The sequence below is a fragment of the Loxodonta africana genome, chromosome 1 (genome assembly GCF_030014295.1).
Source record: "Loxodonta africana isolate mLoxAfr1 chromosome 1, mLoxAfr1.hap2, whole genome shotgun sequence".
In the NCBI taxonomy this organism is placed as follows: domain Eukaryota; kingdom Metazoa; phylum Chordata; class Mammalia; order Proboscidea; family Elephantidae; genus Loxodonta; species Loxodonta africana.
Window position 1 is genome coordinate 80,404,117 of NC_087342.1, and position 24,369 is coordinate 80,428,485.

Sequence of the window (24,369 nt, forward strand, 5' to 3'; positions counted from 1 at the left end):
TGTTTCCCTGTGTGTTGATTGTGGATCCCGCTAAAACCAAATCCTTGACAACCTCAATCTTTTCTGTTTATCACCATGTTGCTTATTAGACCAGTTGTGAGGATTTTGGTTTTTTTATGTTGAGGTGTAATTCATACTAAAGGCTGTGGTCTTTGATCTTCATCAGTAAGTGCTTCAAGTCCTCTTCACTTTCAGCAAGGAAGCTTGTGTCATCTGCATATCGCAGGTTGGTAATGAATCTTCCTCCAATCCTGATGCCCCATTCTTCTTCATATAGTCCAGCTTCTCAGATTATTTGATCAGCATACGGAGGGTTGAAAAAGTATGGTGAAAGAAAACAACCTTGATGCACATCTTCCCTGACTTTAAATCATGCAGTATCCCCTTGTTCTCTTCGAATGACTACATCTTGATCCATGTACAGATTCCTCATAAGCACAGTTAAGTGTTCTGGAATTCCCATTCTCTGCAATGTCATCCATAATTTGTTATGATCCGTACAGTCAAATGCCTTTGCATAGTCAATAAAACACAGGTAAACATCTTTCTGGTTTTCTCTGCTTTCAGCCAGAATCCATCTGACATCAGCAATGATATCCCTGGTTCCACATCCTCTTCTAAATCCGGCTTGAATTCTGGCAGTTCCCTGTCAATATACCACTGCAGGTGCTTTTGAATGGTATTCAGCAAAATTTTGCTAGCATGTGATAATAATGATAATGTTGGATACTTTATGAATTAGGTTAGATCAACTTTCTTGGGAATAGGCATAAATATGGATCTCTTCCAGTCAGTTGGCCAGGTAGCTGTCTTTCAAATTTCTTGTCATACACGAGTGAGCACTTCCAGTGTGTGCATTTTTTGAAACATCTCCATTGTATTCTGTCCATTCCTAGAGCCTTGTTTTTCACCAATGCTTTCATTGCAGCTTGAACTTCTTCCTTCAGTACCATCAGTTCCTGATCATAGGGTACCTGCTGAAATGGTTGGACACTGACCAATCCTTCTTGGTATAGTGACTGTGTATTCCTTCCATCTTCTTATGATGTTTTCTGCATCATTTAATACTTTCCCTGTGGAATGCTTCAGCACTGCAACTTGAGGCTGGAATTTTTGCTTCAGTTCTTTCAGCTTGGGAAATGCTGAGCATGTTCTTCCCTTTTGGTTTTCTATTCCCAGGTGTTTGCACATGTCATCATAATACTTCACTTTGTCTTCTTGACCCACTCTATGAAATTTTCCATTTGGCTTTTTTACTACATCATTTTTTCTTTTTGCTTTAGCTACTCAGTGTTCAAGGGCAAGTTTCAGAGTCTCTTCTGACATCCATTTAAGTCTTTTCTTTCTCTCTTCTATTTTTAGTGCCCTCTTTCTTTCTTCATGTATAATGTCCTTGATGTCATTCCACAACTTGTCTGGCCTTTGGCCATTAGTGTTCAATGTGTTTAATCTATTCTTGAGATGGTCTCTAAATTCAGGTGGGATATACTCAAGGTCATACTTTGGCTCTCTTGGTCTTGTTCTAATTTTCTCCAGTTTCAACTTGAGCTTGCACATGAGTAATTGATGGTCTGATCCACACTCGGCTCCCGGCCTTGATCTGACTGATGATATTGAGCTTTTCCATCGTCTGTTTCCACAGGTGTAGTCAATTTGATTCCTGTGTATTCCATCTGGTGAGGTCCACATGTATAGTTGCCATTTACATTATTGAAAAACAGGTATTTGCAGGGAAGAAGTCATTGGTCTTGCAAAATTCAATCGTGCAATCTCCGGCATCCTTTCTCTCACCAAGGCCATATTTTCCAACCACCGATCCTTCTTCTTTGTTTCTTACTTTCTCTTTCCAGTCACCAGTAATTATCAGTGCATACTGATTGCGTTTTCGATCAATTTCAGGGTGCAGAAGTTTGTAAAAATCTTCCGTTTCTTCATCTTTGGCCTTAGTTGTTGGTGTGTTTGTGTGTAAATTTGGATAACAGTCATATTAACTGGTCTTCCTTGTAGGCATATGGATATTATCGTATCATAGATACTGTTGTACTTCAGCATAGATCTTGAAATATTCTTTTTGACAATGAATGCAATGCCGTTCCTCTTCAAGCTGTCATTCCTGGCATAGTAGAGCATGATTGTCCAATTCAAAATGACCAGTACCAGTCCATTTCAGCTCACTAATGCCTAGGTTATCAATCTTTATGCGTTCCATTTCATCTTTGATGATTTCCAATTTTCCTAGATAAATATTTTGTGCACTCCACTTTCTGATTTTTAATGGATGTTTGTAGCTGTTTCTTCCCATTTTGAGTAGTGCCACATCAGCAAATGAAGGTCCTGAAAGCTTGACTCCATCCGTGTCATTAAGGTTGACTCTCTCTCTATAGCTATTTATATGCTTCACTGGTTTTGCTTCTCTAGAGAACCCAGCGTAAGACATGTACCTCCTTCTGTTTGGAAATGATTTAATTTTTTTTTTAATGAATAAATGGCTTCACTCACTTTTGTTTTTGCCTTTTAAATCCTGTCTATTTTTCTTCTATCTTACTCTTATAATTCATCTTTCTCTAAATCCTGAAGCTACAGTTTCATTCATGCCTTATGAATTCCTCTTCTGGACTGTTCGTAGGGCCCATGAGTTACCTGACATGTTGAGTCGAAAACAAAAGGCCCTTATAATGAAATGCAGAATGCATCACTATCGGGTTTTCTTCTGTCATTGCTTTCCTCCATCAAATCTGGCACATACATTCTGATTGAGCAAAAAGCAAATATAATGAAGACTTTTAGGCAGCCAAAAGATGAATTTCTTGAGCTTTGTGCCTCAGGTTAAGACAACTATAGAGGAAATCAGAAGAGCTGGAAATGGGGACTTGATTCTTTGTCACGTGTAATAGAAGACAGAGACTTTTTTGGTCTTTTTATTTATTTTTTCTTTTTCTTTTTTTTAATTGTACTTTAGATGAAGATTCATAGAACAAAGTAGTTTCTCGTTAAACAGTTAGAACACATAGTGTTTTATGACATTAGTTAACATCCCCACGACATGTCAACGCTCTCCCTTCTCAACGTTGGGCTCCCTATTACCAGCTTTCCTGTTCCCTCCTGCCTTCTAGTCCTTGCCCCAGAGCTGGTGTGCCCTTTTGTCTCCTCTTGTTTTACAGGCCTGTCCAATCTTTGGCTGAACTTCAGGATTGACTTCATTACTGAGCTGAAATGGTGTCCGGGAGCCATACTCTCAGGGTTTTTCCAGTCTTGAAGTCAGAAACTTTTAACAACTCAAGGTTATAAAGAAGCCACCATGGAAACCTCTTGTGGATATTTCTCTGACACATGTTTCCAATCTTCTGCCTTCACTTTCAAGCCCTATAAAAATTAGCATCCTCCACTGGTTCCTGTGTGCCTCTTGCCTAAAGCAGCTGCTAATGCCTCTTAACACCAAGCAACACTACTGCAAAGCTCAAGGAGTGTGAATCTCAGGAAATAACACTTAGGTCCAGAAAAAATTTAGCCAGCAGCACTTTAGGAGTGGGGCTTACACAGTTCAGTGGTAGAGAACGTGCTTTGCATGTATGAGGCCCTGGCTTCAATTCTCCACACTTTTTCTCTGCTCCAACACTATTTAAAGCCCATCTTGAAGGAACACAAATTCATTTCTAATATTTTGCATTCAATTCCTGCACACATCCACAGCAAAAACATAACCGAACGAACTTCTTTGAATGCTCTTCCATTTCTATGCTATGAGCTTCTATATCCCTTAAGGTGACTGCAACAGCAGAAGGAAGACAATAAAGAACCAGGTGCTAAGAGAATCTCTTCAATCGCCTAAAACAAAAGCCTGCACCTTAAGCTCCCTTTTTGTACTGTAATTAAAGACAGGCAAAGAAGGATGCGCGGCGGGGGGCGGGGGGGGGGGGGAGTTTGAAAGGGCCCAGCGGACAGTTTTTTGTTTTTGACCAACTAAACCACAATTCCTAGTGAGGCTCCCCGCTGGGCTACCTCGGGATGTGCTGATGTCTAAATTATTTCAGGGCAAAACTGAGTGCATAAGCTTTCCTTCTCTTTGATTCTCATTACCTTGACTCCTTACAGGTGCGCAGCGTCGCCCAAGCAGTGAAACACAGCTTTGGACAATCATCTTCCATTGGGCCAAGCACGGATTCTCCCTACAGACATCGTTTTCCTCTTGCTCTTCACAACTTCGCTGTATTTGGTATGGAGCCCAGATATTGCCTCAAGGAAACTTACAGGCGGCAGGCAAAAACCATAAGAGATAAGAAGTCTCGATAAAGCAACGGGAATCCATATTTGGACATGCTTTCTCAGGGAAAACCAGTTATCCTCAAATCAGTTTTTTGCAAGTAGATCACCAGGCGCCTCCGGGTGACTGGAACCTCCAGTCTTTCAGTTAGCAGCAGCAAGTGTTAACTATTTAAGTCTACCTAGTGACTCCTTCCCAGGGAAAACCCAAAAGCCAACTGTCCGGTAGGGTTTCTAGAGAGCGGCTGACGGATTCAAGCTGCAGAGGTTTTACTTATCTTTTAATCACTGCGCCACCGGGACTCCTTCCAGGGATAAAAAAAAAAAAAAAAAAAAAAAAAAACCCAAGCCCACTGGCGTGGAGTTGATTCCATCTCATAGAGACCCTAGAACTGTTCCATAGAGATTCCAAGGGGCACTAGGTGGATTTGAACTACCAACCCTTTGCTTAGCAAAGGTAGCACTTGACCACTATATCACCAGGGTTTCCTTCAAGGAATAGGGAGCAGTTAAACCCTAGGACAGCCAGGGGCATGCATAAAAACCAAAAAACCCACTGCTGTGGAGTCCATTCCAACTCACGGCGACCCCACAGGGTTTCCAAGGCTGTAAATCTACGGAGGCCGACTGCCACATCGTTCTGCACCGGAGCCATTACTGGTTTCAAACCACCACTCTTTGCGTGAGCAGTCGATCACTTTAACCACTGTGCAATTAAAACAAAAACCAAAACCCGTTGCTGTGGAGTTGATTCCGACTCACAGCGACCTTATAGGACAGAGTAGAACTGCCCCATAGTTTCCAAGGAGCGCCTGGTGGATTCGAACTGCTGACATTTTGGTTAGCAGCTGGAGCACTCAACGGGCTTCCAAATATGTCAAAAACAAAAAGATGTCAAAGTCATGTTTATTTCAGTATAAACATTTTAAAACCATAAAAAATTGCCCCTTGGGCACAAAATGGTGTTCTTAGATATAAAGAATACACAGGAATGACAATAGTCTGACTTTCCTTGTCACTCCAGAAACACTACCTGGCTGCTGGTATTGCGGAATTGCTAAGCTTTCAGTTAATAGCCGACTGCTTTAACCACTGCGCCATCAGCGCTCTGTCCTCTTAAGTTAGCAGCATCCAAGCAATTGTCCCAAGTCAAACTCGCGAAATCTTAGATTCAATTTAAAATAGAATTGGCAGCGCTGGGATTCGAACCCACGTCCCCGCAGAGACTGGAGCCTAAATCCAGCGCCTTAGACCACTCGGCCACGCTACCAAGCGTGTTGATAATCTTTGGAACTATTATTTGTAAAGAAAGAAGAATGTTTTCCCACACTATTCCTAAAGCAGGTCTCCATGCTAGTTGTCCAAGACACTGATAAATAACAACTAAAATTTATTAGGAATTTATTATGCGCCATGCACTTTCCTTACATTTACTGTCATTCAACCCTCCTGATTGCCTCAGGAGATAGGTACTTTTACTATGATCTCCATTTGCCTGATGGAGAATATGAGGCACAGCGGTAAGTAACTTGCTGGACTTCACTCAGCAGAAAGTGATACTTAAAGCGGAGCGGAAAACTTCACTGTGTTGTATAATTTATTTGTTCCGGGGTAAAATCCTGAAATATCTTTGATCAAGGTTATTGTGACAAACTCAGAGCAACAGCAAACTTATATTGACGTAGCATTAATTCTTTTGGGGCATGGAGGTGTATAAGATGTAAAAACCTAATGCTTCAGAAATTTCACTGAGATCCTTCGAACCAAGAGCCTTGCTGAGGTTGTTCATCTAAGTTCCTTCGTATTGAAGTAGGCAAAGCGTCTGTCTCAATCTGAAGGTCCCGATGTTCGAGCCTTAGAAAGAGCACCTGGGTTTTCCATCTCTTCTACTTCGTGGGATAAGGTTATAAACGGACCTCTACAAACTGTAATTTTTTTCTTTTTAACACTCTGCCAAGGAGTCCTTCAAGAGCTTTACCTGTCTCCTTGGGTAACAAGACAGCTTTTCAATAGGCTAACTGCAGAACAACCTAATACCAAACTCTGGATTCGTTACCTATTACTACTGTATCACATTACCACAGATTTAATGGCTTAAAAACACACACGAATTTATTATTTTACAGTTCTGGAGGTCAGAAGTGCGAAATGGGCTGTGTTCAGGCCGGATTAAGGCATGTGAGGGCATTAAACATCGATAATCCGTGGTGCCCCTTCCTTCTACTTACTCAGGCATTCCCACGGGGCGTGTGAGTTATCTGTATACCTGTATATATACGTGTGTGTGTGTCTTAGCTACCCATGTATTTTTAAATACGACGATAACATAAATGAACACAAAAGTGGCCTATGTCGTTTTAGCAGAATGAGATGAACAGCATTATGAAAATTTTAGTGGATGTGAGGTACTAAAATTTTTACTATATAACTAATCTTCTACAAAAAGAATATACTCTGTATTCTACAACAAAGAAAATGAGTCAGCGAGCTTAGTTGTTTCAACACTCAGTGTAAAATTCTATTGATCTTCTACAACAAAGTATTGACTTTTACCATTTTTGCTTTAAACAGCTCATCAATTTTGATGCTTGTTTCATAGAAAATGCTATAATTATAAATGAACAAATGAAAAGATGTCTTAAAAGAAAATTTAATGATCAGAAAAACAAATATTAAGACAAATTACTTTTATTTCTAGGTAGATCTTGCATCTCTAACCTGTTATAATTAAAAACATTTCTTTCTATTTTTTGCTCTTACAAATTCTTCAATGATTTAATCACAGTTAAGCTGCAGAATAATATCTACTTCCATACATAATAAAGATAATGGGTGGAGTCTTTCTTGAATCATTGCTGTACACTCAGGGTTTTTTCATCTCTTTAGGTTCCAAAATCAGTGGTCTGTTGTGCAGTTTGTTATCACTAAAGTTTGGAATACGTGTACAGCAATTTCAACACTGGGAAATACGCATTGTATTTTATCTTCTATTATGGAATCCTACATGCTTGCATGAGTAAAATTTGTCTTTCCTGAACCTGTAAACTTAGTTCTCATGTAAGAATGAGATTGTGGCACTTCTTCATAAAAGTTTGTATTTAAGCCATGGGGATGAGCCTGCACTAATTTCTTGGATGCCTTCGTGCAGTCTTTATCAGATACATCCTCACTGTTTAAGAAGGAAAATCTATTTGAAAGAACTTCATATACATTCTTCCTCTTTTCATGCAAGATTCAAGTGTGTCAATGACGGTATATTTTGTGGTTAGGAGAAATTGGCCTCTGGCACTCAATGATACTCTTGAGGTGCTCCTATGATTTTGTTTCCTTCTAATGCATCTGTGATGGAGAACTGCTTGATAATCAGTATTTGGCAGTATTTATATTGTTGTGTTTTCAAAACCTTCTCTTAAATTATGTGAATACCCTATTAATGACTGGTAGAGATCTGTGCATGCCTTTAAACGTACTTCTGAATCTTGGAGACCTTGACTCTTCTGATGAAAATGCTGCAATATGTTATTCCACATAACCAACACAGGTACATACTCTAGTGTTTGTATTTTGTTGGCGGTGTCTTCAGCTTCTCTTTTGGCATCTCCTTTTTTGTGTCTGGTCTTCAGCAATACTTCTAAGGCATCTAGAATCTCATTGTACTATTCCGGGATTGCATTCATTGCTACAGCATGTACTTCCCAACATGTTTCAGAAAGAAAATTAATACTCAGTCACTGACTAAATATGTTTTAAGAAATGCCCATTGGTTAGCAGAGATAGCAAAAAATGTGGAGAGTAACTGAACAGTACAAAAAAACCAACTCTTTCCAGACAACTATCTGTTGCAGCTGCATTCTTCAAGATTAAGTGAATATGCAATACATGGTATGAAAATGGTATATTCATTACCTTCTAATATTTTCTGTTGTATGCCTTTATCATTGGCAGCATTGTCATAGGACTGGCCTCTGCACTTAGAAACATCAGTTTTGCACACTTCACATAAATAGTAAAGTACTTGATTTGTAATTTCTTCACCCATATGACTTTTTAAGCTAGTAGATGTGATAAATTGCTTAGCAGGTTTTCCATCTATGGAGATAAGTATCTTAAAATAATACTTAGCTGATCTGTATGAACAAGATCAGGAGTGGAATCTACAAACTCAAATATCGAGCTATACTTATGTCGCTGAAAATAATTGATCAAACTTTATTATTTATTAAGTTTATTAATTATCACATGTTGTTTTAGACATATATGATGGCTTGCCCTCTCTAGTGTTCTCATATTTTGAGCTGTGACCTGCTAAAAATGGATCAAACTGACAAACAAGCTCAAGTAGACCTTAAAAATTTCTGCTTTGTGGGCCCCCAAACACTATATTTCTTTCTCAAATAGACAGTCCACCTTCAGTGATGGTTTTAATGAAAGCACCAACGCATTGCAAAACGGCTTTCCAGTAATGACGTTCTTCATTAATTTGTGTTACCAGTTTATGAGTTAAGTGAAAACAGTGTCTTCAGTTTAAATATGACACCATACAATCTCTGTTTTCACATTTATCAAACATGTTCAAGTTGCTAAATCCATCCATAGCAAATCGAGAATTACATGATTTAGGACAGAATAGTTTGCAAACAACTGAGAGAGATTCCTTCATACAATTGTCACCATTAGTTTTGCACCCTAGAAGTATATTCTGGCTACAGAACCTTGTTTGTTTACCATCCAGATTATTTTGACAATGAATTTTCAAATGGTCCACTGTGATGTTGACAATCACTTGGCCCTCTTTTGATCCAGTAATTACATCATTAGAAGAAAAATTATTTTGCAAAGTAGGATCTCTATTTCTCTCATTTATGGGATCTGCAGATATGACAATTTCAGATTCTAAAATAGTTCCACTTTCTACACCATTATTAATTTTTTCTTTTAACTACAGCAAGGAATGGATGCAGAATTTAGAACAAATTCTATTATATTCATAATGCTATTAGTAATTTCAGCACTAGAGGTAACAGTAGAATGATTTGCACCCATTAAAACCTAATGTTCAAAGGACAAAGTCTCTTCTGATTCATTATGTTTTAAAAAGGAAGTTGATTTTGGAATTGTCTTTAGGAATTCACAAATCTTTTTCTTTTTATCTTCTGTGAGCTTTCATTTTTGCAATCCACTTAGTTTGAATTTAATTTTTTAACTTGCTTGTACCATAGCAAATAAATTTAAATAATTGAAAATAGATAAAATTGATAAAAGAAGTAAAATTTATAAAATAAAATTTACATTAAAATTTGAATGTTAACACTAAAATTAATATTTAAAAATTAATAAAAATTTAATTTACAATGTGTAATTTTGTTCTTCAGGTCTGAGATAGTCAAAAGAAATAGTACTTCCAAGGCAGTCAAAAATAATTTCATTCATTTGTGTACAATGTTTGTTGGTGGGCTCTTTGCGTATCCCCACAAGTGTTTTTGTCTTGAAATAATACCTAAAAACTTGTCCACTGACTTTTTGTACTTTGATGTTGCATCTTCACAGTTCATTGTACTACTGTTGATACCTGAACAGGGATAAGAATGATGGCAAAGAGCATGGTACAAATACAAGGGTATGCTCAATTTGAAGATGCATTTTGGCTCGCTTTGTGCAGGACCAGATATATCATGAGTCACATGACTATAGTGCCGCTGGCATGTTCTCACGTGATCTACAAGAGAGAACTAAATGTGAGGCTATACCTGATCTGTCTGAAATGAAAAGGAAAATATAACTGTTATTGTATGTAAAATTTCTAAAATAAATTTATAAAATAAAATCAATATCATTTAACACCCTGTCAGTTCCGTTCCAGCATGGTGCTTGCTTTTCCTTGTATCTTGTCTGCTTGGCATCTATGGGTCCCTGTTTTGTTCTGTTGATGCCCTAAGCACATGTTTACCATGCTTATTGGGTAATCTGTCCCCGGTCCTATAGGTCTAAACTAAAGATGTTGGCAGAGTTGCTTTCTTTCTGGAGACACTGGTGGAGAATTCATTCCTTGACTTTTCTGGCTTCCAGAGGCCACCCACATTCTTGGCTCATGGCTGCATCATTCTGACCTCTGCTTCAGTTGTCTCATTCCCTTTTCTGACTCTGGCCCTCCTGTCTTCCTCTTAAAAGGACCTCATGATTATATTGGGTCCGCCCAGAAAATCCAGATTCATTTTTCCATGGCAACATCCTTAACTTAATCAAATCTGCAAAGTCCCTTTTGCCATGTAAGGTAACATACTCACAGCTTTTGGATATTACTACATGGTTGTCTTTGCTGGGGCATTATTACACCTATCAGAGGCTGCCCTCTGATCTCCAAATATTCACATCTGACCCACATGCAAAAACATTTCATCCCAATACCTCCCCAAATCTCAATCCCATTACAGCATCAACTCAAAGTCCAAAATGTCATCAAAATCTCTTCAGCTGAAAAGTCCCCAATCTTTTCATTTACATTGTCTAAATTAGGTCTGGATGAAGCTCTGGGTATAATCCATCCTGAGATAAAATTGCCCTGTATCTGTGAATCTGTGAAATTCAAGAAACAACTTATCTGCTCCCCAAAATACAGTGGCAGAACAGGTATAAGATAATAGTTACAGACATTCCAATTAAAAAAAGGGATGAAATTGAAAGAAAAAAAAAAACAGTCACTGGTCCCAAGTAATGTCTAAATCCAGCCAGGCAAACAACATTAGCTTTCAAGGCCTAGAATGAATGCTCTGTGTTTTGATGGTTCTGCCATCAGAGTCATCCTTTCAGAGTCGTCTTTCCATTGTTATGAAATAGAAAGCATGTGTTTGCAGCTGAGAAGTTTCATCAGACCGTTTCATGCCTGAGGAATATTAGGAGTGTGAGATAGGTATTGAGGGGTATGTGATTTACTGAGGGAGTTGCCTTTAGGGTGGGAAAGGGAAAGTAGCCAAGCATTAATATGTCCTTGGGTGAAGTCTAGATTTGGCCTGACCCGTGTAGCTATGAGTCGGAATCAACTGTAGGGCAATGGGTTTGTTTGTTTTTATGTGACAGGGGAACTGGGGTATAAGTCCCATGACAGAATTGTCCTTGAGTCAAGGGGTTTGGACTTTTGCACCTTCCATCCCCTCCAGTCAGTCACTGAGTGTTGCTGGGAATAGAGTGGTGGCATAATCTCCAAACCAAGGCAATTCACTGGAGAAGGTCACAGGGATAAACCATTGCAGGGTTGGGTGCAGTGGCTATAAAAAGAAAGTGGGAAAATTAAAGAAGTTGGTAGGAATACTAAGATCATGTACTACTGAAAAACAATTTGATGAGTGGAAGATACTCTAGGTTTGTAATTTTATATCTGAAGTGTGAATGTCCCATGTGTCATCTCTTAATTTAAATTGAGGCTAGAATCACATAGAGCGAAATGCAGTTCAATGAATAATACATATATATATAAAAAAATTTTTTTTTTTTTATACACCATGGAACCAACATCCAGACCAAGGTAAAGAAATTTTCACCTCCCAAGAGCTCCCTTGTACCTCATCCCAATCAATTCTAATTTTCTGACCTCTACTAGCATAAATTAGCTTTTCTTGTGCTTTGAAAAATAAGAAATAAAATCATATAGCACATGTTCATTTTAGTATGGGTTCTTTCACTTAATACGTTTTTTATTAGATGCACCCACACTGTTTCTAGTAGCAGTATTTCTTTCTTATTGTTCTGTCATATTCCATTATGTGAATACTGGAATCAGACCTTTTTCATTCGTTTTACTGTTGCTATATATTTCAAATGAACAATGCTGCTATGAACATTCTTGTACATGTTTTTCAAGGGCAATAGCATTTATTTTCCTGCAGCTGTGGACTTGCTGGGTTCTAGGTTGCACGTGTATTTTGTTTGAGGCAACATTTGCAAATAGTGGACCAAAGTGGATGTACCAGTTGACAGTCTCATCAGCAAGCTATTAAAGTTTCAGTTCAGTATTGTCAGAGACACTTGGTAAAAGGTAGTATTATTTCATCGTGTTTAATAATTGTGTTTATGCATTTTTTTGTGAAGTATATGTTAAGTCTTTGCTATTTCTCATTTATTTTCAGTCTTTTTTTCTTAGTGTTTCGTAGGAGTTCTTCAAATAGTCTGCATAAGGGTCCTTTGTCAAATATAAGTATTGAAATCTTCTAGACTGTGGTTAATTCCCTATTCTTAAGGAGAAGGTGGCTTGAAAAACTTTGTAAGATGAGAAAAAAAAGAAAAAATGGATAGGGAGAGAAGTGGAAAAAACAAGAGAAAGTTCCATTACATCTTTCCTGGTGGTTGCAGGAAAAAATGGGCAGGGCAATTTACTAGGGCAGGAGCCTTGGAGTGGGATAATGGGGTGGAATGCCCTAGGAAGAGAAGGTGTTTTGGGTCTGCAATTTCTTTACTTATTTCCTGGTGTAGTTTAGAAGTTTAAAAATAGTGAAATTTGAAACATTGGATTTTCTCTCTGATCATCTATCGAATTTACCAAAACTCCTTAGAAATATGGCTAATATTTCAAGGAGGATTTTCATGAAGTTTCTGTCGTGAGAGAGTTGTGGCTTTAGAGGAGAGTATCCTTTCCTTGAGACTGCTTGAAACCGTGCACGCTCATCCGCTTTTTACAATTCCCAACAGCTCTGCACTTTTCTCCTTTTTCAAGTATGTTTTGCGTACTCATACTTATTAAACACATTACCCGATGGATTGCCTTGAGATGTTTCCCCGTTTCTACTCCGTGTTTCTCCTTACCACCCAGGGCGCCCATGCCAGCACAAGGAAGACAAAGAAAAGGAAGGAAATAGGGACTCAGAGTTGGCTTGCTCAGGTTTTTCTCATTTCGAAGCCAGAAGCCCGCCACGCCATTAACTGGCTCTCTAATGCTCTGTTCCCTTTTCCAGTGTCATGGAAGACTAGTACAGAAAAAGGACTGAAAAAAGAGAAAAAGAACAGGCTCGATCATTTCGTTTGATATTTCCTTAGTTTTCCGGGCAGTGCTTGGAGCGTGAAAGAGCCAGAGGTTACCAAGCAGAAAAGCATCGCCCCGTTTTACGTATTCCTCCCCTTTGTCATCTTGTAATAATGTAGAGCAAATTAAGAGTAAATATTTGAAAACACAGTAGCCATGATCATGTTTTATAAAAAAAAAAAAAATGTTTTATACCAACGATTAAAAGAGAACTCTCGTAGTGGCCGAAATAGCTCAGTTGGGAGAGCGTTAGACTGAAGATCTAAAGATCTCTGGTTCGATCCCGGGTTTCAGCAACTCACTTCGGTTTTGCATAACAGCATTCTTAAAAAACATTGCATTCCAAGGCTTTGCAGTCTAATAGAACTGTACAGCACAAGTATCCGACGCAGAACTATAGAAAAAAAAGAAAACTGTATCAGTCTACAAGCCTTCCTGGTGCAGCCGTTAACGTTGGGCTACTAACAAAACGTAGGTGGTCGCTCAGGAAGAGGGACATGGCGTTCAGCTTCGGTAAAGATTAAAGCCCTTGGAAACTTCTAGGGCATTTCTACCCTGTCCTACAGGGTCGCTATGAGTCAGAAGCTACTGGACCGCAATGGGTTTGATTGGGTTTGGTTTTGAGGTCTTCCATAAAGCGCTAACCGACGTTTTGCATATTTTATTTAAAATTTCAAAAATAAGGAACTGAAATTCAGTGAGGAAAGCTAGGAACTGATGCAGCAAGGAATGCAATATGCTACATGCTGTTACGCTTAAGATTTTCATTTCTGTCCTGATATTACGTATTATGTGTATGATATGAGGATGCTAAGGGGAAAGGAATGTTTTTAATCACAAGAAATGTTTAAAAATCCTGTGGAAAAAGAATCACTACACTATATGAGGAAGGTCCCCGCGTGGCACACACTGCGCTCGGTAATCTAACGGTAACCGAAAGGCTGGCGATTGGAACTTACCCAGTGGCACCGTGGACGAAAAGTTCTGGAAATCTGCTTCCTTAGAAATTGTTGTTGGTTGCTATCCAGGCGATTCTGACTCATGTTGACTCCACGTAATCTTAAATGAAGCAGAAGGCCGAGACTTTTCTTCCGGTAAAACCACCAATCTTTAGGTTAGCCCAGACTCAAGCCGTTTGCCGTCGACTCATAGCGACCCCATAAAAACCAAGCCAAACCCAGTGCCGTCGAGTCGATTCCGACTCATAGCGACCCTATAGGGCAGAGTAGAACTGCCCCATAGAGTTTCCAAGGAGCGCCTGGCGGGTTCCAATTGCGAATCCTTTCTGTCGGGTTCGAACTGCGGATCCTTTGGTTAGCAGCCCTAGCACTTAACCACTACGCCACCATAGAGTCCATAAGAGTAGAATTGGCCCATCGAGTTTCCAATAGAGCCTGGTGGATTCGAACTACTGACCTTAACCACTAAGCCACCAGGGTTAGCATTCAAGTGCAATTGTGCCCCTGGTCATCCGCAAAGATTAAACCAAAACCCCAAAACCACTGTGGTGGAGTAGATTACGACTCACAGGTGTAATCTTTTCCGGAGCCGACCGACCGCCTTCTTTCTGCCGCATAGCCGCTGGTGAGTTCAACCGCCAACCTTTTGGTTAGCAGTCCAGCCCCTAATCACAGGGCACACCTTACAGATTACAGCCAAAGAAAACTTATGGAGCAGTTCAACTCTGTAACACATGGGGCCTCCATCCATGAGTTGGATCTATTTGATGGCAGTGGAGGAATACCCATCCAGCATCATCAGGGAATGCTTTACCTTCCCCCATTCCAATTTCGTGTTTTCCTTCTGTCTCCCACAGTGAGAGCCCTGGTTTCCAACAACCTCAATATGTGTACTCATTTTCTCAAGCCTAAAATTTACACGAAATAATATCAGAATTGCTACATCCATAGCATTATTTAAATTAAAAAAAAAAAACTACTACATAGAGTTTAACATTTACTTGCCATTCTTGTTTACAATGAGGACAAAGCACTAAGGAAAACTTTTATTTGAATCTGTTCTCTCTTTTTTCTCCTATGTGGATATGTTATGTTTTTGAAATACGTTAGATTTATTTGTTCCTATTTGTATTTGATTTTAGAGTATTTTCACAAACACTTGAGTTAGTTTTATTTACTTATTTGCCTCCCTAAAACACTAGTATGTTTCCAAGAGTCAAAAGAATACAGAAAGTTATATTCAGACAAGTCCAGGAGAATGTTTATCCTGTAATTCACCCAGGTGATGGAATGGAAGCAGGCTCCGGGCAATCTGGTGGAAGACCATCAACCAGGAGCAATATCTTTCTTCTTAGCACTAAGGTATCCTTCTCTAGGTTTGTTTGTGTTCGAGGGAGCATAGCGTCGGGAGTTTGGAAACAGTTGAATTGAACATAAAGTGAATTTATCTTGACTTAGTCCTAAAAGACTCTGAAAACAGTCCTGAAGACTCCTCTGCAGTAGGGTCTTGCTGGAGTTACAGTTCTGCGGTAGAATATGTGCTTAACATGCAACAAGCCCTGGGTTCAAACCCCAGTATCTCCACTTTTCTTTTTTCGCAATACGCGCCCAAAAATCTTACTCTCAGAAACTTACTTCTTTCTTAAGTTGACTTGTTTTGTCCTTGGTGTTTCTTTATTAACTAACTAGTTGAGACGATGATGCTCACTTAAATTTATTTGTTGTCATTTCTAATATCCACACATTCTCTTCAAGCACTCTCAACAATCACTGATATAAGGGCCACTGTCTGCACCACTCAAAGACTTAGTGGTCCCTTGAAAGGGTTTGCGGGAAAGCTGAATGCAAAGAGCCTCGAGAATCTGAAAGAAGAAAAACCTGCTCTGTGCTTGGGAAAAAATCAATGTTCCTTCTCTGGGATGGAGAACACAGGATTCTCATATAATGTCAGGGAAAGGAGAATTAATTCCTGCCAAAGAAGAGAGCCATTTCTTTGTCTCATGTCCTTCTCTGGCATGTTCTAAAACACTGAGAAGTAGATGTTTAACCCAGGTTTGGGCTGAGGAGGCAAAGACTCGCTGCCAAGTCTTGTCAACCTCTCATTCACAGACACGGATATCGAGACATGGAGATTGAGCAGGCGGAAGCCATCAAAGATCATAGCAAAGTCTTTGTCCATCTGTTATGAACTCTTGAGGAGGCTGCCAAAGAAGAAATAGAGCGCTAATCCTAAACACTCATGGGTCAAAAGAGGGGAGCACAGACACATTAACCCAGAGACCTCGGGTAAGGTCTACATTGTTTCAGGGCAGTTGCCAAATCCCTGTGGAATGATTCTGCATTTCCCTATAAATATTTTCAATTATTGATCCTGAGAATAAAAATAACAATCTTGATGAATCAATGTGAATTCAATCATGCAATCTATAAAATATGAACTAAAAGGCTTTTTGTGTTTTGAACTAAACTAGGAGAAAATCTTTTAGGGGACCCTGTAGAGGAAGGCTTGAAGCGAGGAAAGGGTTAGTTTCTTCATAGAAGGGGGGATCGGTTATGGTAGAGGAGATGAGAAGCCAAGAGTCCTGAAGTTCTTTTATAATGCATTATCCCCTTTACTCTTCTTTCCAAAAGCTGTAACTATCTGCTTTTTACCAGTCTGTCACAGGTAATCCCTAAGCCAATTTTGAGGTCACCTACCTGATTGCCAGGGACTAACCTTCACTGACTCATACTCATAGTGGCCCTATAGGGCAGAGTAGAACTGCCCCCACAGAGTTTCCCAGGAATGCCTGGCGGATTCAAGCTGCTGATCCTTTGGTTAGAAGCCATAGCACTTAATCACCAGCCACCAGGGTTTCTGAGTCGGAATTGACTCCATGGCACAGGGTTTGGTAATCTTCATTGCCTCTGTGCCTATACTAAGACTGAGGAAAAGGTGGCTGAGTATGTAATCATGAGCAGTTGTATAGTCTTTGGCTTTCTGTGGTCACAGTTCCCCTCTTTAAACTTCTTTTGAGCTAAGAGCAGGATGTGAAAAGTAAAGGGGCCAGAGAGAATTTCCTTAGAAAAAAGTTGAGTTTCAAGAGGTTTCATTTAAGAGTTAGGAATATAAGGAGCAAACAAATGGGAACTTTCTTTATTATTATTATTTGCATTTCAAGCAAGACCTAGTAAACTTCCCCAATCTCAGCGGTGCTTAATATCAAAGCTGCCAGGCCCCTCCTGCTTCTGCTCTCAACACCGCTCTCACCACATGCATGGAAATCATAAATTCCTGCAGCTGCCAGGGCAAAACCAATAGTGAACAAGTCTGAATCACAAAATAAATAAATAAATTCAAACTCGCGTGAGCCCTCCACAGTGCTCAGCCTGTCTACCCCGAGAAGGAAAGAGCAACGAATCACTCTCAAAGGCAAGGTAGTCTTGAGCAAAACGAACTGACTCCTTTTCTGGGATAACCCTGTTTCTCTTTTCCTTGTCCTCTTCCTCTCTCCCCTTTTTCTCCTTCTCTTCCTTTATTTCACCCCACTCCCACTCTTTACTCTGCATTAGGTGATGCTCCTCTCTCTTTCCTCATGTGCACTCCAGAATGTTTTCCCAGTAGTTCAGCACACTTCCTAGTCCCGTGCATGCCCATTTTAATCTCTGTATTGAGATTCACCTGTAGTGGATACCCTTATTAATCCTAACACTTGATGATTTTTCCCCTGTATGCCCAGTGTAAGCTCTCCACAGCATAGGCTGAGGCTTTCTCAGGCCAACTGCAGAGCTGGCACAAAGGGAAGGCAAATGAATGTTTTGCTTGTGAGACAGAACCCCCACAGTGCTGTATTCTTTACCTGGAGTCCCCCTCTACAGGGTTGTATTGGAAAATTGTTTCCTTTGCTGCGCTTCACCCATCCCCCTCAGCTTTGAATTTGAACCCTGCTTTTTTTTTTTTTTTTTTTTGCTTGGAAGTTATATATACACCCCATTGCACCTACATAGTATGATTAAGAATGTTGCAGACAAAACTTGTGTGAACTCCCTACTTGTAAACCCTTGGTGGATTCATTTGTTCCTATTCGTATTTAATTTTAGAGTATTTTCACAAACACTTGAGTTTTTATGAAACTTGGTGAGCAGTCTTGGGAGCAGTAACCACAGACCGACTCCATTTCCTTGGACAATGAAATAAAGGTGCCTTTTTGTTCACCCATCTCAGTCTCTCATTTACTGGCCAATAAAGTCATGCCAAATAAAAACCCTGGGTTTCCACCTGGTAACACTAGAACTGAGAAGTCTTGGACCTCACGCCGGGCAGAAAGCAGCTGCAAAAGAATCTAAAATATTTTTTGGAGGAAATATTCTAAAAACTTATATCTGAAATGACAGTCACAACCAAAATGTGGTTAAGGCAGAAAGCCTTGACTCCGCTCATCCGAGACTGAGGCTTGAGAACCTGTTCAGGCACATGGAGGACTTTTATTAAAATTCACTTTGTAAATGGTCTTCAGCTGCTGCGATTTCCTCATTCATTCCTGAGAGGCTGATTCTGAAAGATGAGCTGTCACCAAACGGAGATCTTCTTCTTTATTTTGCATACTCTTCTTTGTTTTCAGTCACACCTGAAGCCCGTTTTTAGATCACAGGGCTCTGGCACATACACTACTTGTCTTCTGGCTTCTCTAGCCTTCTTAGCCTTGATTCACATATGTAAATTAGAGTTACAAATAAATAATATTAATTTTACTTCCGTGTTTAGCTAAAGGAGTCCTTGGGTGGTGTAAATGGTTAACTCACTGGGCTGATAACCCAAGAGCTGGATGTTGAAATCCACCCAGAAGCACTGGGAAGAAAAAAAACACCCATTACAAACCCTATGGAGCACAATTTTTCTCTGCCACACAAGGGGTCGCTATTCATCAGAATCACCTCTAATCGACTGGTTTGGGTTTGTTTTTTGTGTGTATTTGTTTTATTTTAGCCAATAATGGCAAATTATAAATATAGAAAGCAGACTTGATTAAGATCACGGTCATTTTAAAACAATAAATTATAAAAGTAAATAATAGTACTTCCTCAGATTTTTATCTTCTCTTGGGTTCTAGGTGTCCAACAAATTTCACAATATCATAAGCAGCAACAGAGTTCTACTGCTTGATCATTAAGTGGCTAGCTCCACATTCCACTCACCCAATTCCTGAAATTGTTTCTACTTTATTTAATTCGAAGTGTTCAATATTCTGGCACAGTCAAATTGATACAAAAGTTTCTAATGCCCACAGACATTTAAAACACAGCTCTTAGAAGGCATCAATCTGCAGACCAAAATTTGAACAGCACTTACGAAGAGATAGGATCTACTGGGGGTGAGACGATATCCAAAGAAATCCTTTCTTCTTTTTAAGTTGAGGCTTGGTTCATGAAGAGGAAAATGCGTACAACTTATTCAGCTTAATGACTTATTACATATGTATATCTCATATAGCCAACATTCAAATCAAAGAAATTTTTCAGCTCTCAGAGCTGAAATTGGATTTGTATCTATCCCAATTAATTCCAATCTTCTGATCTCTACCACTGTTTTCCTGTGTTTTGAAATACTATAGGTGGAATCGTACAATATGTGTTCATTTCAGTATAGACTCTTTCACTCAACATAATTTTTATTAGATATATCCATATCGTGTCTAGTAGCAGTAGTTCTAATTTATTGCTGTCATATCCCATTGTATTACTACTGTACATCACAATTTTTTGTTCATTTTGCTGTTGATGTACATATAAAACAACTAATGCTGCTGTGAACATTTTTGTACATAGGGTTCAAAGAAAATAAGCCTTCGTTTTTCTCGGGTCTAAATGCAGCTGTGGAGTTTTAGGGTTATAGGTCTTATATATATTTTGTTTCAGGCAATATTTCTAAATAGTGTGCAAGTGTGAATGTGTCAGTTGACAGTCTCATCTGCAATGTAGGAAAGTTTCAGTTGTTCCATATCATCAGCAACACTTGATATTTTCAATTCTTTTATCTTCAGCAATTTTGGTGGAGCGGAGTATCATTTCATTGTGTTTTAATCTGCATTTTCCTTATAATTAACGATGTTCAGCACCCCACCAGATCAGCTACAGGACTGGCTGCAAGGGGCACAGGTCCAATTCCATGTGGGGAAAAAAAAAGTCCCTGGTAAGGCAGCTGTAGTCGTGGCCGAGTGGTTAAGGTGATGGACTAGAAATCCATTGGGGATTCCCCGCGCAGGTTTGAATCCTGCCGACTATGGACTATTTGGGGCCCTGGGGGTGTATTGGTAAAGAGTGGTCCCTTGGAAAGCACATGGGTCACTGATCATTCTGAGTCCTAGTTTGCTCCACTGTGACGGTTTTTAGTTTCTTTTAGTTTTGTTTTGCTTTTTAGGTCTTGTGTGGCCCTCAGCCTTGAACGTGCTGAACCCGCCCTTGACAGAGCTGCCTTCATAAGAGATTTCGAGGCATTTCTCTCTCCCCGTGTGGTTGATGGTTTGGGTGGTGAAGAGATGGTTGGAGGTGTCAAAATATTTCTCCAGGGCCTTGCCAGGGGAATCAAGGACTCCATCTGGGGTATCTATACCATTTCGAAGCTGGACGCTCCAATACTGTAAAAGAGGGAGGAAAAGCATAGAAGAAGGCTAGTAGCGACCTGACGCAGAAAGGACCCCAGAGTACAGAGCCTAAACAAGACAAGTGAGCCACGTATTGCTGGTAGAATTTTCCAGTGCTGCGCTCGGAATGGAGGAATATTCTGCTTGAGTTCCCTCTTGTTTCATCAAGTGTTTATTCCTGTGATTCAGTCAGTAACAGCACAAATTATTGGTCATCTATCACTATCGAAACGTTTGATCGTGGCTGGAATTCTTCCTCACGTCAATTTTCAGTGCTCTTTGGGTGCTCCCCTGTTCGTGCTTAGCAAAGGTGTCAATGTCATTTGGTTCCAAAATATAGCTGACCAGGCATTTGAGTTAACAGGGAGGAAGCCTCTCCCATTCCCTAGTGTCAGGAAAGCAATTGCTGATATGCTCTTCAACCTCTGCCTCAGGCTCTTTTCCTTCTCCAGGGGAAGTTTGGGAGTCTCTTCATCCATCCTGTTGGTCAGCTGGTTTGTCTCCTGCATATGTCCCTTCTATATTCACTACACTGCTTTGAATAATACTGATTCAATAAAGGAATTGAAATGCACTAGCTGTTGTCAAACACAGAAAGAAACTGGCCCTCCCACTTTGAATTTGGTTTGCCCTTTGCTTTGCTCACAGCAACGCAGTTCTCATCCATTATCAGTGGCTGCCTCTTCCATCCTCTTTCCTTTATTCATTATCAGCACCAATGAAGCAAAGGTCCCTGGCAAAGTGTATCATTTTTAAGTTAAGCCTCTTCTCTCTGGTGGTCTTATTAAGTAACAGACCCTTCCATAAGATGATCTACTGCAGTCTGCTCAAACTCTGCAGAGAAGTTCCCTTCACCACGTCCATCTCCTGCCAAACTTAATGCTGCTGCAGGCCACTGACTTCACCTGCCACCCACAGGGAACGGGTAGGATTGGAAGGAGGATGTGGAAGCTCTTTTCCCTGTTCACCTCCCCTGACCCAGGGAAGATAGGACTCTTTCTGCCAAGGGCGCTTTACATATTCTGTTCTCTCCGAGGAATTGGAACTTTGTCTCTGGTGCACTTAAGCAGAATCTTCCTGACCCTAGTATGTGGATTTTAAGGCCATGAGTCTGAAAAGACCACAGGTTTTCCTGTAGCTATTTTCTAGCATTTGCCAGACCTTGTGACATTTTTTTTTTTTTTTTCTGCCTGTGCCATTTACCCTCCCACCTCCCTTCCCTGCCTTCCACCCTTGGATGAATGCATTTTGTAAAGCTAGCTGTTGTAATTTGTGGATTTGTTATTTCTGTTGTTTTTCTGTGAAGCACATACATTGGATGTGGTGGGTGAAGGGGTGTCTCAGTTGCTCCTGATCACTCCCTTTACAGCTGTCACTGTCGTGTTTTTCGTAACTTGGGTTAGGTTTTGGTCTCGCTTGTTCCACTGCAATGAATGAGTCTGAAGAAATGAGACAGGAGGAAAGACCTGGCAGCCAAATCTGTTGGGTATTGAGGAGTGTTTTTCTTTCTTCCCCTTAAAGAGAAAAGGTTTCTTCACTGGGACATAAAGTATCCCAACGATAGGGAATTACCAATTCTGGAAAAGTGCCACTGCAACAGAGAATGATCAGAGAACCTGAACTTTTTAACTCTGGAGGTCTGAGGTTTACTGTTGGCCATCGTTGGGTCTGTCTGGTATTTCAAAGGAATATTAACCCCGTGCAGTGGAGTCGATTCTGACTCCTAGCGAGCCTATAGGACAGAGTAGAACTGCCCCATAGAGTTGCCAAGGAGCGCCTGGCGGATTCGAACTGCCGACCCTTTGGTTAGCAGCCTTAGCACTTAACCACTATGCGCCCAGGGTTTCCAAAGGAATATTGGGTGCTGCTAATAGGAACTGAAGGGGTATGTTTATTAAACCCATTGAACCTGTGGGGGACAAAAAGCAATAAAAGCCATGTTGATGAGACAAAGCATTATTAGGGAATTTCCATACAGAGGTTGACAGTAAGATTCTCACAAAGGACAGAGAAGTATTGAGTGTCACGCAGGTAGAGGTCCAGCTGAGGCAGTGTGAGTTGTGGGCTTATATACCTGGTCTTTGTGTGGAAGGATGTGTGCAGGGAGACCAGGGAAAACATATTCAATCTTTGATAGATGGGGTTGTTTTTGTACTAGTTAATGGGATCCCCTTGGCAGTTACCATAAAGTTAGGTGTTAATTGTGTTTTTTCCTTGCCCAGGTCACAGCTCAGTCAAGGCCTCTGGTTTTTCATCAGAGTCCTTTGCAGGCAGACCTATCTTGTATTGTTCCTGGCCCTCACACCAGTAACTTCTAAAATTGCTTATTGGGCAGTTGAGTATACTCTTTTGTGAAGCACATGTTTAATCTTTGCTTTTTCTCATCAATTTTTCAGGCTTTTTCTTATTGTTTTGTAGAATATCTCCAAATATTCCATATAAGGACCCTCTGTCAAATAGAAGTATTGAAATATCTTCTCCCATGCAAGAAAAATTTTGCTGAAGATCATTCAGAAAGGTTGCAGCTGTACATAGATAGGGAACTGCCAAAAATTCATGCAGATTCAGAAGAAGATATGGAATGAGGGATATCATTGCTGATATCAGATGGATCATGACTGAAAGCAGAGAATACCAGAAAGATGTTTACCTGTGTTTCATTGACTATGGAAAGGCATTTGACTGTGTGGATCATAACAAATTATGCATAACATTGTGAGGAATGGGAATTCCAGAACACTTAATCGTGCTCATGAGGAACCTGTACATAGAACAAGAGGCAGTGATTTGAAGAGAACGGGGAGATACTGCATGGTTTAAAGTCAAGAAAAGTGTGCATCAGGGTTGTATCTTTTCACTATATTTATTCAATCTGTATGATGAGAAAATAATACAAGAAGCTGGAATATGTGAAAAATGCAGCATTGCAATTCGAAGAAGACTCATTAACGACCTGCAACATACAGATGATATAACCTTCCTTGCTGAAAATGAAGAGGAGTTGAAGCAATTACTGATGAAGATCAAAGACCACAGCTTTCAGTATGGATTACACCTCAACATAAAGAAAACAAAAATCCTCACAACTGGAACAATAAGCAACATCATGAAAATGGAGAAAATATTGAAGTTGTCAAGGATTTCATTTTACTTTGATCCACAATCAACACCCATGGAAACAGAAGTCAAGAAATCAAAAGGTGTACTGCATTGGGGAAATCTGCTGCAAAAGACCCCTTAAAGTGTTTAAAAGCACAGATGTCACCTTGAGGATTAAGGTGCACCTGACCCAAGCCATGGTGTTTTCAATTACCTCATATGCATGTGAAAGCTGGACAATGAATAAGGAAGATCAAATAAGAATTGATACCTTTGAATTATTGAGTTGGGGAAGAATACTGAATATATCACACACTGCTAGAAGAACAAAAATAATTTGTCTTTGAAGAAGTACAGCCAGAATGCTCCTTAGAAGAAGGATCGCGAGACTTTGCCTCACATACTTTGGACCTCTTAACAG

General features: G+C 39.9%; 3 non-coding genes and 1 pseudogene across 3 annotated transcripts; 3 read left to right on the plus strand and 1 right to left on the minus strand.

The window, feature by feature from the left end:
• Positions 1 to 5,448: 5,448 nt before the first annotated feature.
• On the minus strand, positions 5,449 to 5,530 carry TRNAL-UAG (transfer RNA leucine (anticodon UAG)). Its single transcript has one exon. It is a non-coding gene; the product is annotated as a tRNA-Leu (tRNA).
• Positions 5,531 to 13,493: 7,963 nt separating this feature from the next.
• Positions 13,494 to 13,566, plus strand: TRNAF-GAA (transfer RNA phenylalanine (anticodon GAA)). The gene has a single exon. It is a non-coding gene; the product is annotated as a tRNA-Phe (tRNA).
• Positions 13,567 to 20,409: 6,843 nt separating this feature from the next.
• On the plus strand, positions 20,410 to 20,491 carry TRNAS-AGA (transfer RNA serine (anticodon AGA)). Its single transcript has one exon. It is a non-coding gene; the product is annotated as a tRNA-Ser (tRNA).
• Positions 20,492 to 20,517: 26 nt separating this feature from the next.
• Positions 20,518 to 21,748, plus strand: LOC135232961 (etoposide-induced protein 2.4-like; annotated as a pseudogene).
• Positions 21,749 to 24,369: the final 2,621 nt, after the last annotated feature.